Raw genomic sequence first — 15,864 nt, forward strand, 5'->3', positions numbered from 1 at the left:
GATGGACGGGTAGATGGATAGATGATTGATTGATTGATTGATTGATAGATGGATGGATAGATAGATAGATAGGTGGATAGATAGATAGATAGATAGATAGATAGGTAGGTAGGTAGGTAGGCAGGCAGACAGACAGATAGGTGGATAGATAGATAGATAGATAGAAGATAGATGGACGGGTAGATGGATAGATGATTGATTGATTGATTGATAGATGATGGGTGGATAGATAGATAGATAGATAGATAGATAGGTGGATAGATAGATGATGGGTGGATAGATAGATAGATAGATAGATAGATAGAAGATAGATGGACGGGTAGATGGATAGATGATTGATTGATTGATTGATTGATAGATGGATAGATAGATAGATGGATGGATGGATGGATGGATAAATAAGATAGCATAGATAAATAAGATAGCATAGATAGATAGATAGATAGATAGATAGATAGATAGATAGATAGATGGATGGATGGATGGATGGATGGATGGATGGATGGATGGACGGACGGACGGACGGACGGATAGGTAGAGAAACGGAAATCTTCATCTCCCTCCCCACTGAAGTCCCACTGAAAGGGAGCAACACGGGGTGAAATCATGGCACCCAAAGGGAACATCTTCCCAGCCATGGTGGACCATCTTGAAGGATGCTGGACGGGTCCTGCCAAAATTTGGCCAGCCTTAACCAGCTGAAGCTCCTAAGCAGCTGTGTGCCAAGCTTCATCTCATTCCATAACAAATGGGAAGCCAGGCTCAAATTTACAAGCAGCCTTGTCCGGTTAGATCAGAGAGGTCCACATTCTCGCTGCCCACAATAGAGTGAAAAAAAAAAAAGGGACCTTTGTTTGCTCCATCAACGATCTCGCCGGCTGGCACCACCGACGGTTGCATCGCGGGGTGGCGTCATCTCTTTTGTTTTCTTCTCCAGATTATCCAAGAGGGTCCTTCTTCACAGGGGGGTGGGGGTGATGATCTTGCCTGCCGAGCGACATCTCCGCTTTGCACGACCTTTGGCCGAGACACCCCTGGGGGCCCTGTTGCCTTCTGCGGCCGGAAAGGAGGAAAAAAACCGAGAGAATAAATTTCTAGGGGGATTATTATTATTATTATTATTATTATTATTATTATTATTATCCAGGAAACAGCAGAATTGAGGAGAAGCAGCTAGAGAAATAAGTGAAATACGAAGATCTAAAAATCGAGCTGCAACGACTCTGGCATAAGCATTATTATTATTATTATTATTATTATTATTATTATTATTATTATTATTATTAATTAGATTTGTATGCCACCCCTCTCCGCAGACTCGGGGCGGCTCACAGCAGTGATAAAACAGTATACAATGACAAATCTAATATTACGTCTAAAATAACAATTTTACATTAAAAACCTAAAAAAACAGGAATGTATATACGATGTAGATTCATCTGTAAATATGACTATGTACTTTTTTAAAAAAAGGGGAAAAATTAATAAATATATATATATTAAAAAAAACCCCTTATATAAAAACATACACACAAACATTCCATACATAAAACTACATAGGCAAGGGGGAGATGTCTCAGTTCCCCCATGCCTGACGGCAGAGGTGGGTTTTAAGAAGTTTACGAAAGGCAAGGAGGGTGGGGGCAGTCCTGATCTCGAGGGGGGTGGGAGCTGGTTCCAGAGGGCCGGGGCCGCCACAGAGAAGGCTCTTCCCCTGGGTCCCGCCAGCCGACATTGTTTAGTCGATGGGACCCAGAGAAGGCCAACCCTGTGGGACCTAACCGGCCGCTGGGATTCGTGCGGCAGAAGGCTGTCCCTGAGATAATCTGGTCCGGTGCCATGAAGGGCTTTATAGGTCATAACCAACACTTTGAATTGTGACCGGAAACCGATCGGCAACCAATGCAGACTGCAGAATGTTGGTGTAACATGGGCATACCTAGGGAAGCCCATGAGTAATAAATTTCTAACACCCTGTTAGACTTCTTTTTTCTTTTTAAAAATATCTTTATTGAATATTTACATTTAAAACGACAGAGACACGATAGGATAGAATAGGAGAATAGAAAATAGACAATGGTAGGGTAGGATAGCAACACTAACAGTATGATGGACTTGAAAGGTACCTTATGTATCTTCTGGTCCAACCCCCTTCTCACGCAGGAGACTCATTCCAGACAATTCATTGTTCATCTCCAATGATGATGGGTTAAAATATAGAATACGGAATAGAATAGGACTAGGAATAAGAATAGAATTTTGGAATGGAATAGGAACAGGAACAGAATTGGAAGGGACCTTGGAGGTCTTCTAGTCCAACCCTCTGCTCAAGGAGAACTTATACAAGTGATGGCAAACCTATGGCACGGGTGCCACAGGAGGCACGTGAACCCCTAGCGAGTTGTTGCCCTAGCTCAGCTCCAGCGCCCATGTGTACGATGACCAGCTGATTTTGGGCTCTGGGAGGGGATTTTTGGCATCCAGGGAGCTGGGGAAGGCAAAAACTGGGCCTACTTTGCCCACTGGAAGTCGGGAAACAGGTGAGTGGGGGGATGGGGTCGTGCAGCATGGTGTGTGTTGTGGTTCAGCCTGAGGCTGCTCAGGGACCGGCTGTGTCTCTGCTGGTTCCATGCCCGGAGGAGGATGACAGCGAAGAGGAGGGGGCTGAACAGTCAGACGGGGGAGAGGAAAGTCAGGAATGGGATGAAGGAGAACAGCATGAGCCCCGGGGGGGGGCCCCCTCTCCCCAGCCAGTAGCTTGGAGTCATTAGGTGATGAAGCACAAGCCGTCATTGACATGCGACAGAGACGGTCAGATCAAAGAAAGGAGCAATTAAAGAAGTATTATCAGCACTGAATTAGGAACAGCTGGGCTTGGGTGTGGTCCTCCTTAGCAGGGTTTAAAAGGCAAGCAAGCCCTTGAAGCCATGTGGAGTGTTATCAGTTGGAGTTACGGTGTCCTGCTTTGTTCTCGACGTCTCTGTTCCTGGCTTGTGGACCAGCAGTTTGGAAGACCCGTGGGAGGTGTAGGTCTGCTATCTACAGCCTCGTCTTGGCAGCAAGAATCCTGTATTGCTGCATGGACTTTTGCCTTCGTGGATATATTTGAAGATACAGCGTTTTCCTGTTTGTAAGGACATTTTCTGTTACCTGTGTTTTTCTTGAATTTTATAAACTGCCTTTGGGTTGGTATTGGCTTCCGGAGTGACCCAGACAGAACAGTGTGTAACACGCACGTGTGCAGAATTGAATTGTGTGTGTGGGCACTTGTGCATATATGGATAGACCTGCAAGAAATTTGTCTCTTTCATCACCACTGCCCCTTGTGTGTGTGTCTCTCTCTCTGTCCTAGAAATATTCCCTCGCCTGGCGGGAAGTCGTCGAATCTTGTCCACCCCCCACGCCCCAAAATCTCTGCTTCCCTTTTCCTGCCCCACCTTTGATAAGCCATTTCCCCCTTGTCCCCTTGGCCCCGGGACAAGAGGAAGGGCTTTGAACTGGGACAGGAAGAGATGAGAAAATGTCCTGCGGTTAGAAATCGGGCGAATTTCCTTTCCGAGCGAGATGTTTCACCTATTTGGCGGTGGCCGAAAGGACGGGCGGGCTTCCGATGATCGTGATGGGACCGTCGGTTTTCTCCGGGAATCCACCCTGCCAGGGTCACCGTGGCGAAGCTTGACCCTCTTTTCAACCCGTCCTGCTTCCGACAACTTGCCTTTGTGCATTTCGCTCTGCTGGGAATTCAAAACAGCTGGGGACCGTCCGCGTCGCCACCTCCCCTCCAAAGGAATAGTCGTGAAACTGACTTGATGCCAACGCCTGACGTTTGCAGACGTGCAAAAAAAGGGGGAAAAAAGGATGGAAAGAAGATGGAAGAAGAATGGGGACCGATGAGAGTACGATAGGGGACAAGAGAGCCAGTTTGGGCTAGTGGTTAAAGCAACAGGTGAGAAACCAGGAGGCTGGGAGTTCTAGTCCCGCCTTAGGCACCAAAGCCAACTGGGTGACTTTAGGCTAATCACCAGGAGACTGGGAATTCTAGTCCCATGAAAGCCAACTGGGTGATTTTGGGCCAATCACCAGGAGACTGGGAATTCTAGTCCCATCTTAGCATGAAAGCCAACTGGGTGATTTGGAACCAATCACCAGGAGACTAGTTCTAGTCCCATCTTAGCATGAAAGCCAACTGGGTGACTTTGGGCCAATCACCAGGAGACTGGGAGTTCTAGTCCCATCTTAGATATGGAAGGCAACTGGGTGATTTGGGGCCAATCACCAGGAGACGGGGAGTTCTAGTCCCATCTTAGGTATGGAAGGCGACTGGGTGATTTTGGGCCAATCACCAGGAGACGGGGAGTTCTAGTCCCGCAGACGTGGTTGGTAACTCCACAGTCACTGAATTTAAACATGCCTGGGATGAACGTAGATCCATCCTAAGATAAAATACAGGAAATAGTATAAGGGCAGACTAGATGGACCAGGGTGTCTTTTTCTGCCATCAATCTTCTATGTAACTTGACGACCGTCTATATCAGTGATTTTCAACCTTTTTTGAGCCGCGGCACATTTTTTACATTTACAAAACCATGGGGCACATTGAGTGGGGTGGGGGGCGGCTAAAAAAAGTTTGGACAAAAAAATTCTCTCTCTCTTCCTCCCTTTCGCTCTATTTCTCTCTCCCTCCCTCTTTCTCTCCCTTCCTCTTTTTTCTCTCTCTCTCTCTCCACCCCTCTTTCTTTCTCTCTTCCTTCTTTCCTCTTTTTTGCTCTCTTTCTCCCTCCCTCTATGTCCTTTTCTCTCCCACCCTCCCTCTCTTTATCTCATTCTCTTTCTTTCTTTCTCTCTCTTGCTCTCTCTCTTGCTTTCGTTCTCTCGTTCTTTCTCTCTCTCTCTTGCTTGCTTTCTCTCTCTTGCTCTTTCTTTCTCTCTTTCTCTCTCTCTCTTTCTTTCTTTCTCTCTTGTTTTCTTTCTCTCTCTGAGCTTCGCGGCACACCTGACCATGTCTCGCGGAACACTAGTGTGCCACGGCACACTGGTTGAAAAACACTGGTCTATATTGTCGCTTTGCCCCTTGCTGTTCTGCCCTGAACTTAAAACCCTCTCACCTTTGGGACTCACCCCCACCGTTATATCTATTTATTGGCCTATAATTGGAACAGAAGTTGAGTCTGCCGGGGGGGGGGGGAATAGAACTCGGAATCTGGAATAATCGTTCCAACCGGGTTTTTTCCCCTCTGGGTTTTGCAGAGGAAGCAGAGAGAGGGAGGTGTAGAAATTTGATTATTCACACAGCTGCAGAAGGAAGGAAGGAAGGAAGCCCCCGCCGCCCGGTTTAGAACTAAACCTCACTTCCGCCTCTTCTGCCCACTCATCGCTTGCCCCGTTTTTAACAACAATAAAACAAAATAAAAGGTGATTCAGAGATTTCGGGCCGAAAGGATGAAACTCTGCCGAGAAAACTGTGCATTAAAACAGACCAGCCTGGGGGGGTGGGGGGCAAAACTCCAGTTTGGTGATTTTAGATGAATTTCTCCTTAGTTCTAGGGGAAAAGTGCAGGAAAGAGCAACCAGGATGATTAAGGGACTGGAAATTAAAACACACATAGAACGGTTGCAGGAACTGGAACCCACACCACATCTCGGACATCAACACCCTTGAAAACGTCCAAAGATATTTCACCAGAAGAGCCCTTCACTCCTCCACTCGAAACAGAAGACCCTACGAAAATAGACTAACAATCCTGGGTCTAGAAAGCCTAGAACTACGGCACCTAAAACACAATTTAAGTATTGCCCACAAGATCATACGCTGCAACGTCCTACCGGTCAATGACTACTTCAGCTTCAACCGCAACAACACAAGAGCACGCAACAGATTCAAACTTAATACGAACTGCTCCAAACTTGACTGTAAAAAATATGACTTTAACAATCGAGTTGTCGAAGCATGGAACTCATTACTGGACTCAGTAGTGTCAGCCCCTAACCCCCCTTAGACTATCCACGATTGACCTCTCCAGATTCCTAAGAGGTCAGTAAGGAGCGTACATAAGTGCACTAGTGTGCCTTCCGTCCCCTGTCCAATTTCCTTTATCTCATATCTCATATATATTTTCTTCCTTTCATATATCTTCTCCTCTATTTTTACATATTATCTTTATATATATATTACTTCATGTCTATTCTCTTCCATATGTATTGGACAAATGAATAAATAAAATGAATAAATAAAATAAATAAATAACTGGGCCTGGCTAAGCTAGGGAAGAGAAGGGCCAGGGGAGACATGATAGCATCTTCCAATTTTTGAGGGGCTGTCACAGAGAGGGGGAAGGGGGTCAAGCTATTTTCCAAGGCCAGAAAAGGAGCAATGGATGGAAAGTCAACAAGGAGAAGACTCAACCTAGAAATAAGGAGACATTTTCTGACAATGGGAACAATCCACCCGTGGAACAGAAGTTGTGGGAGCTTCATCCCTGGAGGCTTTCGAGAAGAGACCGAACTGCCATCTGTCAGAAATGGTGTAGGGTCTGCTTGCTTGGGTGGGTGGGGTTGGACTAGGTGACCTCCAAGTTCCCTTCCAACTCTCATTAATCTATCCTAGGTTGCGTCTCTCCTTGATTATTTTCCTTTAAAAAAAAAAAAAAAAAAGGTATTAAATTTTATATGCATTTAAAAAAAATATCACACAATCCATAATTGTAAATCACAGATATAATAACACCTAGCATATCTCAACGAAAAAGCGAAAAGTTGCTAGATATCCAGAGTTTGCATTCAGTTTATTATTATTATTATTATTATTATTATTATTATTCTTCCCTCAACAGTGTCAGACTTTTTACTAAATCTGCACTTCTATTTCTACTAGTTTTTTCTCATCATTCCTATCACCTTTTTCCTCCCACTTAGGACTGTATGACTGTAACTTGATGCTTGTATCCTAAGATTTTTATTAATATTGATTGTTTCTTCATTGCTTATTTGACTCCTATGACAATCATTAAGTGTTGTACCACATGATTCTTGACAAATGTCTCTTTTTCTTTTATGTACGCTGCAAACATCTGCACCAAGACAAATTCCTTGTGTGTCCAATCACACTTGGCCAATAAAATTACATCATCATTATTATTATTATTATTATTATTATTATTATTATTATTATTACATTAGATTTGTATGCCACCCCTCTCTGAAGACTCTATAAGAGTCTTTTCTATAAGACCTGTCTCACAAACACCATTGGTATTATCCCCCTTTTAAAACTTTATATCATCTTACTTCTTTTAAACATTCTCCATTCCTCCCCCCAAACCCTTACTTATTTACTTTCTTAACTGTACAATCCTATATCTATTTAACATGTATTTACATTCACTATATATGGCTTCCTTTTATTTGGGTTGGGCTAGATGATCTCCAAGGTCCCTTCCAACTCTTTGTTAATCTCTCCTAGGTTGCTTCTCTTCCTTGGATTATTTTCCATCTGTTGCTTCTGGTCCTGCCTTCGGGTGGACCCTCAAATCTTCCTTGGGGCAGCTGCTCAAATATTTGGACGTTGCTATCAGGTCGTCATGCCTAGCGCTTTGGAAAATAAGCCAGTATTGGCAGCCCCCTCTACATGGGGCTACCTTTGAAAAGTGTTCGGAAACTTCAGATCGTGCAGAATGCAGCTGCGAGAGCAATTATGGGCTTCTCTAAGTATGCCCATATTACTCCAACACTCCGCAGTCTGCATTGGCTGCCGATCAGTTTCCGGTCACAATTCAAAGTGTTGGTCATGACCTATAAAGCCCTTCATGGCACCGGACCAGATTATCTCAGGGACCACCTCCTGCCGCACAAATCCTAGCGACCGGTTAGGTCCCACAGAGTCGGCCTTCTTCGGGTCCCGTCGACTAAACAATGTCGTCTGGCGGGACCCAGGGGAAGAGCCTTCTCTGTGGCGGCCCCGGCCCTCTGGAACCAGCTCCCCCCTGAGATTAGGATTGCCCCCACCCTCCTTGCCTTTCGTAAACTCCTTAAAACCCACCTCTGCCATCAGGCATGGGGGAACTGAGATACTCTTTCCCCCTAGGCCTTTACAATTTATGCATGGTATGTTTGCTTGTATGTATGATTAGTTTTACAATAAGGGTTTTTAGTTCTTTTAGTATTGGATTTACATGCTGTTTTTTATTGTTGTTGTTAGCCGCCCCGAGTCAAGGGAGAGGGGCGGCATACAAATCCAATCAATCAATCAATCAATCAATCAATCAACCAACCAGAGCCGGGGGTGGCGCAGCAGGTAGAGTGCTGTACTGCAGGCCACTGAAGCTGACTGCTAGATCTGCAGGTCAGCAGTTCAAATCTCACCACCGGCTCAAGGTTGACTCAGCCTTCCATCCTTCCGAGGTGGGTAAAATGAGGACCCGGATTGTGGGGGCAATAGGCTGGCTCTGTTAAGAAGTGCTATTGCTAACATGTTGTAAGCTGCCCTGAGTCTAAGGAGAAGGGCAGCATAAAAATTGAATAAATAAATAAAATTGAATCAACCAACCAACCAACCAACCAACCAACCAACCAACCAACCAATAAATAAATAAAAAATAGGCCGATATTGACAGCCGGCTTAAATATTCCAATTTTGCATATCTGTGGAGCTATTAAAAAAAAAAATCAGATCCACCTTCCTGGGTCTCACCCGTTGGCTTGGTTTCGGATAGCGCTTATATGAAAAAGTGTGGTGGTGGGGAGTTGGATTGGGAAAGAAAAGATTCGCCTGATTGCAAGGGGGAAAAAATGGATCTAATTCATCTGGAAGGAAGAAGGCAAAGCAGGCAGGCTGCGAATTTCCAAGAAAAGAAAAACTGGGGTAATGAGATTGGCAGCCCGTGTGTGCATTTGCTTCGAGGAGATCCAGACTGCAACAAGATCTTCTTCGTTCCTGTAGGGCCCAGCTGAGCGAGAAGTAATTTTTTTTTTTTAAGTTGAAGGAGTGCAAAGGGGGTGGGGGGGAGCGGGAGAGCGAAGATGTGGTGGGTGGCACAGATAGGAGCCAAAGGAAACACTTGGGAAACAATTAGCCAGGAGGTTGAAAGATCAGGAAGAGAAATGAAGTAGCAGAGAAGAGGAAGGAGGAGGAGGAGGTGAAGGAGAAGGAGGGAGGAGGAAGGAGGCGAGGGAGGAGATGGCGAGGAGGGACATGGAGAGGAAGAGAAGATGGAGAAGGAAGAAGGAGGAGGAGAAGATGGCAGGAGAAGGAAGGAAAGGGTGGAGGAGGAGGAGAGGGATGAGAAGGAGGAGAAGGAAGAGGAGATGGAGAAATGGGACATTGAGAGGAAGAGAAGAGGAAGAAGGAAGGAGAAGATGGACAAGAAGATGTAGGAGAAGGAGGACATGGAGGAGGAGATGGAGAGGAAGATGGTGAAGGAAGGAGAAGGAGGAGAAGAAGGTGGAGGAGGAGATGGAGAGGAAGGTGGAGATGGAGAGTAAAATGGAGAAGGAGGAGAAGGAGGACATGATGAGGAAGAGAAGATGGGGGAGAAGGAGGACATTGAGAGGAAGATTGTGAAGGAAGGAGTAGGAGGAGAAGAAGATGAAGATGGAGGAGGACATGGAGAGGAAGAGAAGAAGGAAGAAGATGGATGAGAAGGAGGACATGGAGGAGGACATGGAGAGGAAGATGGTGAAGGAAGGAGGAGGAGAAGAAGATGAAGAAGATGGAGGAGGACATGGAGAGGAAGAGAAGATGAAGAAGGAAGGAGAAGATGGACGAGAAGCAGGACATGGAGGAGAAGATGGAGAAGGACAAGATAGAGAAGGGGAAGAAGGAAAAGGTCGAGGAAAAGGAGGAGGAGGAGAAGAACATGGAGGAGGAGAAGGAGGACAAGATGGAATTGAAAGAGAAGCAGGAGAAAGAGATAGAAAAGGAGACAATGACGATGAAGGACGAGGGGGAGAGGATTTAAAAAAGCTGGAGAGGGAGGAAGAGGAGGAAGAAGAAGAGAAAGGGAAGGTGAAGATGCGGAGGGTGGAAGAGAAGGAGAAAAACAAACAGGAAGGAAGAAGAGGAGGAAGAATAAAAAGTGACAGAGGAGCTGGAAGAGAAGGAGGACAAACAGGATCAGAAGACAAGCATCGAACGTGGCCAAAAGAGATGAATACTGGACATCGAGGAGAAACATGTCAAGATCCTTGACGTGGTGTATGTAACCTTTCCAACAGGGGCTGCTCAGAGGAGGGAAGAGAAAAGCCCCCCCACATCCCCCCAGTACAGCCTTAGAAGACCCTCTCAACGCTGAGAGTCCAGTCAGAACCCAAGCTGGAGCCAAAAAGGGGGAGTGAGTCAGGGGTCAGCGGAGGACAGAGAGAAAGACACCAAGGCGAGAGGGGGAGAGGGGGAGAGAGAGAGAGAGAGAGAAGCCAGGCGAAGGAGGAGAAAGAACAGCGTGGGTCTATTGTGACGGGAGCTTTGTAGGCAATTGTTGAGCAGGTCTGTGTGACTCACGGCTGAAAACGGCGGCTCAACCTCACGGCCGCAAACCAAGAGTCTCGTGAAGGCCTGGCTGGCGGCTGTGTTTCAGCTCTTTGGAATCTACGTGGTTTGGAAAGGATCTTCCATCCCAAAAGGAGATCTCTTCCAAACCCAGAATTTGCCCGTCGCTCCCCCCCCCATGACAGGTATTCCTCGACTTGCGACCACAGATTTGGCGGGGGGCGTCGTTAAGTGAGGAGTGCCTGATTTCGCAATGTATTTTTTGGGGGGCCCACGGTGGTTAAGTGAATCGTTGGGTTTGTGAAGTGGATGACGGAGTTCGCGTGAAGCGAATCCAGCTCCCTCCCTTGACTTTGCTTGTTGGAAGCCGGCGGGAAAGGCCACGAATGAGGATCACGTGACCTGGGGAGGCATCGTAAATAGACGCCGGTCGCCAATCTTTGAATTTTGACCACCTTTAGTCACAAGGAGGCTGAATTTGGCTGGAAAGATAGGATACAGAGTTAGCAGAAAGATCGAAAGGAAATGTGTGAAGGAAAGAAGAGGAAAGGGATGAGAAGGAGAGAGAGAGAGGGATAAATGAATAAAAGAAGAGAGGGAGGGAGGGGTAGAGGTAGAAGGAGGGAGGTGAAGAGCGATAAGAGGAAGAAAGAAGGAGAGAAGGAAGAGAGAGAAGAGAGCAGAAGGAAGGAAAGAAGGAAAAGGGAAAGAGAGAGAGAAAGATACAAAGGAACAAAAACAGAGGAAGAGAGAGAAAGAAGAGAGAAAAAGAGAAACAGAGAGAGACTGAAAAAGGAAAAGAAACAAAGGAAAGAACAAAGAGAGAGAAGAAAAAGAAAGAGGGAGGGAGGAAGGAAAGAGAGAGAGAAAGAGGAAGGAAGGAAGGAAAGGAGGGAGGGAGGAAAGCGAGAGAGAGAGAGAGAGAAAGCAGGGAACAAAGAGAAACAGAGAAACAGAGAGAGATAAAAAAGAAAAGGAAGGACGAACAAAGAGAAAGAAAAAGAAAGAAAGAAAGAAACAAGGAGGGAGGGAGGGAAGAAAGAGAGAAAAAGAGAGAGGGAGAGAGAGAAAGAAAGAAAGAGGAAGGAAGAAAAGAAGGGAGGGAGGGAGGGAAGGAAGGGGAAGGAAGGAAAGAAAGAAAGAAAGAGGAAGGAAGAAAAGAAGGTAGGTAGGAAGGAAGGAAAGACAGAAAGAAAGAGAGAGAGAGAGAGAGAGAGAAACAGCTGCCAAGGATCGAGACAGACTTTTCCCTGGAGTTCAGCCGGCTTCTCCTCCTCCTCCATCCAAGGGTCTTAACCTCTGGATGCAGCTGTCTTGGGATCCAGAGTTGGCTTGGCTTCCTTCCCAGTTGACTTGGGAGAGCTCAGCCAGGGGGATTGTGAGAAAATGGGACAGTGTGTTCCCAGCAGACCAATCCCAGTTTTTTGGGGGTGGGGGAGGGAAGGTAGGACAGAGCTGCTGGATGAAGAGACCCATCCTTCTCCCATGATCACCATCTGACCAGAACCGTCTGGGATTCGGTCAGCAAGACTTCCCCAATGACGAGCCCCCGTTCCGTAAGGCACGTCACCCCCCGCGTCACCGGCAGGCCACGTCACCCAGAACCACGAAAGCACGAAAAGAATAAATACAAATCCTGGAAAGGGATCCTCACCAATGTTCCCTTGGCAGGAAACAGCATGGGAACTCCGATGAAAATGCAAGCAACGGGAACATCTGGGACTAGACGTTCTCCTGGTTTTGCAACGGTGGTTGTATCTCCAAGAGGGGGGTCTTGTTTCCAGATGTTTTGATGTGTTTTGGGGTCTCCGAGCTCACCTTTCTTTTTTGGGGGGAGAGAAAAGGTGGTATTGGAAAAGGGGAATGGGAACTTTGACTTATAACTGTCTACTCAAAATTCATATACATTTGTACCAATGTTCCTTGGAGAGAGGCAGCATACAAATCTAATAAATTATTATTATTATTATTATTATTATCATCATTATTTGTATAGTCCTTTTGCTTTATGTATCCCTTCCCTTATTTATCTTCAATAAAGATTATATTTTCTTTTAAAAAAAAAAAAGAAAAAGAAAAGAAAAGGGGAGTGGTGTGCCCCCGATCTCCACCCCACCGAAAGCAGGTGGACCCTCCCAAAACAGCTCCGAAATAGTGCCATTGAAAAAAACCCAAATATTACAGAAGTTAGGAAGAGAATATAGCAAGTCTTCGGAGAGGGGCGGCATACAAATCTAATAAATTATTATTATTAATAGCATTTAGACTTATATACTGCTTCACAGTGCTTTCAGAGCCCTCTCTAAGCAGTTTACAAAGTCAGCCTCTTGCCCCCAACAATCTGGGTCCTCATTTGACCCACCTCAGTAGGATGGAAAGTTGAGTCAACCTTGAGCCGGTGGTGAGATTTGAACCGCTGAACTACAGCCAAAAGTCAGCAGCTTGCAGTACTACACTCTAGCCACTGTGCCACCAAGGCTCAGAGAAACCCTGAGACCACACCTCAGAAGGTCTTTTGTGGTGGCCTTACAAAACATCTGTGGACCTTGGGAGGTGAAGAGGACACCAACCAAGGGGAAAGAAAAGATCTAAAAATGATTGAAGATCACGATTGAATGATTGAAATGATTGATTTGAATGATTGAAGCTGCAACCAACCACGACTGGTAAAATTAAGAGCTGGGAGGTCGAATGAAACTCAAATTCTGCCTGCAGACGAGAGCTTCGAAACGTTCGTGAGATGGTGGCAATTATTGGCCACCGCAAAACTGTAGGGCTTCCAGATTCAGATGATCAAATAAATGTGATAAATAAATTTGATAAATAAATTGCAAAAGCAGGGTCACCATTAGATGGCGGCGAAGAGCTAGCGTTGTCCACCTTTCCCTGTGCTGCCCCTAGTGATCAGCTGTATTATTACTATTTATTTATAGACCACCTTTACTATTGTTGATAAATAACTCAAGGCGGTGAGCCAACACAATTCTCCTTCCTCTTCCTATTTTCTCCATAATGACAACCCTGTGAGGTGGATTAAGCTGAGGACTGGGCTGGAGTCACCCAGCCAGCTTTTGTGCCTAAGGAGGGATTACAACTCACAGCCTCATCAGCTAGTGGGCTTTCATGCCTAAGCCTACATAAATCATAACGTTCAAGGAGATTTTGCTTTACGAGGTGCAAATTTCCAGCTAGTGATCTTTAAATTAAAAACAACTTATTTAATCTACTGTCATCTTATTGTCAAGACTTAGACAAGGAAGTAGGGAGCTACGTGTGTGGGTGTCTGAGTGATTTATGGTGCTTCGCTCCTACGAAAACTGCAAAGGTGTGAAAACTTTCCTGGGCGAACCCTTGTGGACTAACAACTTAAGAAAGGTGGAAGTTTTGCATTCTCCCCTGGACCGGATCCACTCCCAAAGATTTCCTTCCTTCCTTCCTTCCTTCCTTCCATCCTCCCTCCCTCCCTCCCTCCCTCCTTAGATTTCTATACCGCCCTTCTCCTGAGATTCAGGGCGGCTCACAACAAGTAAATTGTGACAACAGAATACCCTACACAATAGAATGCCTTACACAACTAGACTTACAATCTTAGGTTTAAAAAGCTTAGAACTACGTCATCTTCAACACGACCTAAGCATAGCCCATAAAATCATCTGCTAAAACGTCCTTCCTGTCAACGACTACTTCAGCTTCAACCACAACAACACACGAGCACACAACCGATACAAAGTTAAAGTAAACCGCTCTAAACTCGACTGCAGGAAATACGACTTTTAGTAACCGAATAGTTGATCCATGGAACTCACTACCAGACTCTGTAGTATCATCACCTAACACCCAAAACTTGACCCTTAGACTATCCATTGTTGACCTCTCCTGATTCCTAAGAGTCTTCGGAGAAGGGCGGCATACAAATCTAATAAATTATTATTATTAATTATTATTATTATTATTAAGAGGTCAGTAAGGAGCGTGCATAAGTGCACCAGCGTGCCTTCCGTCCCCTGTCCTAATGTCACGTAAATAAATATTATATCTTTGTACACCACCAATACGTACTTGACAAAACATATGAATAAAAAATAAAATAAAATACAAAACATGTTAAGAAATCTAATATTTAAACCCTCTACAAAACTGCAACACTAAAAACATATATAAATCGCACTCAATTTAAATTCTAAAACCCCCAATATATTCTAAATATATTTGGACAGGAAAGAAACAGCTTCTAAAATGTTGATGGATAGAGGCAGGGAAGCTGACCCCGACTCCAAGATTTCTCGCCCTATAGAAACATAGAAGTCTGACGGCAGAAAAAGACCTCATGGTCCATCTAGTCTGCCCTTATACTATTTTCTGTATTTTATCTTAGGATGGACATATGTTTATCCCAGGCATGTTTCAATTCAGTTACTGTGGATTTATCTACCACGTCTGCTGGAAGTTTGTTCCAAGGATCTACTACTCTTTCAGTAAAATAATATTTTCTCATGTTGCTTTTGATCTTTCCCCCAACTAACTTCAGATTGTGTCTCCTTGTTCTTGTGTTCACTTTCCTATTAAAAACACTTCCCTCCTGGACCTTATTTAGCCCTTTAATATATTTAAATGTTTCAATCATGTCCCCCCTTTTCCTTCTGTCCTCCAGACTATACAGATTGAGTTCATGAAGTCTTTCCTGATACGTTTTATGCTTAAGACCTTCCACCATTCTGGTAGACCGTCTTTGGACCCGTTCAATTTTGTCAATATCTTTTTGTAGGTGAGGTCTCCAGAACTGAACACAGTATTATTCCAAATGGGGTCTCACCAGCATTCTATATAGCGGGATCATAATCTCCCTCTTCCTGCTTGTGATACCTCTAGCTATGCAGCCAAGCATCCTACTTGCTTTCCCTACCGCCTGACTGCACTGTTCACCCATTTTGAGACTGTCAGAAATCACGACCCCTAAATCCTTTTCTTCTGAAGGTTTTGCTAACACAGAACTGCCAATACAATACTCAGATCACAACAACTGGAAACGCAGAATTTTAAAAGAAGGAAAAATCCCCATTTGCACACTCATATACACACACATCAACGCCCCCCTCCCTCCGTGTGTGTGTCACATTTCTGACAGCTCATTTGCAATCCCCATCCTTAAATAGTCTCACAGCCCATCCGTTTCTCAATAGCATCTTTGCCTTTGTTTTTAAAAAAAAAACAGGAAAAGAAAGTTTTTTAAAAAGCAGGGTGGGGGGAAAACCCCGTTTTCATTTCTTATTCATAGCATTACGTCTTTGGCCATCATTCTCTTTTTTTGGAGACTGAGCCGGCCAATGGAAAGGCAGAGGAGGTGTGGCTAATTGCAGGGTAATTCAATATATACACACATACAC

At 45.0% G+C, this 15,864-nt stretch overlaps 1 protein-coding gene and 1 long non-coding RNA gene across 2 annotated transcripts in view; both read right to left on the reverse strand.

The window, feature by feature from the left end:
• Positions 1-1,045, reverse strand: part of LOC139175260 (uncharacterized) — a 34,128-nt gene extending 33,083 nt beyond the window's left edge. The window contains exon 1 of the long non-coding RNA XR_011560497.1: positions 849-1,045. This is a non-coding gene — a long non-coding RNA (uncharacterized lncRNA). The remainder of the gene's footprint in view (positions 1-848) is intronic.
• Positions 1,046-4,896: 3,851 nt separating this feature from the next.
• LOC139175258 (palmitoyltransferase ZDHHC3-like) overlaps positions 4,897-15,864 on the reverse strand; it is a 60,784-nt gene continuing 49,816 nt past the window's right edge. Inside the window, exons 10-11 of the transcript XR_011560496.1 lie at positions 12,135-12,302; positions 4,897-6,629 (exon numbers count right to left, since the gene is read on the reverse strand). The gene's annotated coding sequence lies outside the window, so the exon portion shown is untranslated. The remainder of the gene's footprint in view (positions 6,630-12,134; positions 12,303-15,864) is intronic.

This window comes from Erythrolamprus reginae, chromosome 13 (assembly GCF_031021105.1).
Source record: "Erythrolamprus reginae isolate rEryReg1 chromosome 13, rEryReg1.hap1, whole genome shotgun sequence".
NCBI classification, from domain to species: Eukaryota; Metazoa; Chordata; class Lepidosauria; order Squamata; family Dipsadidae; genus Erythrolamprus; species Erythrolamprus reginae.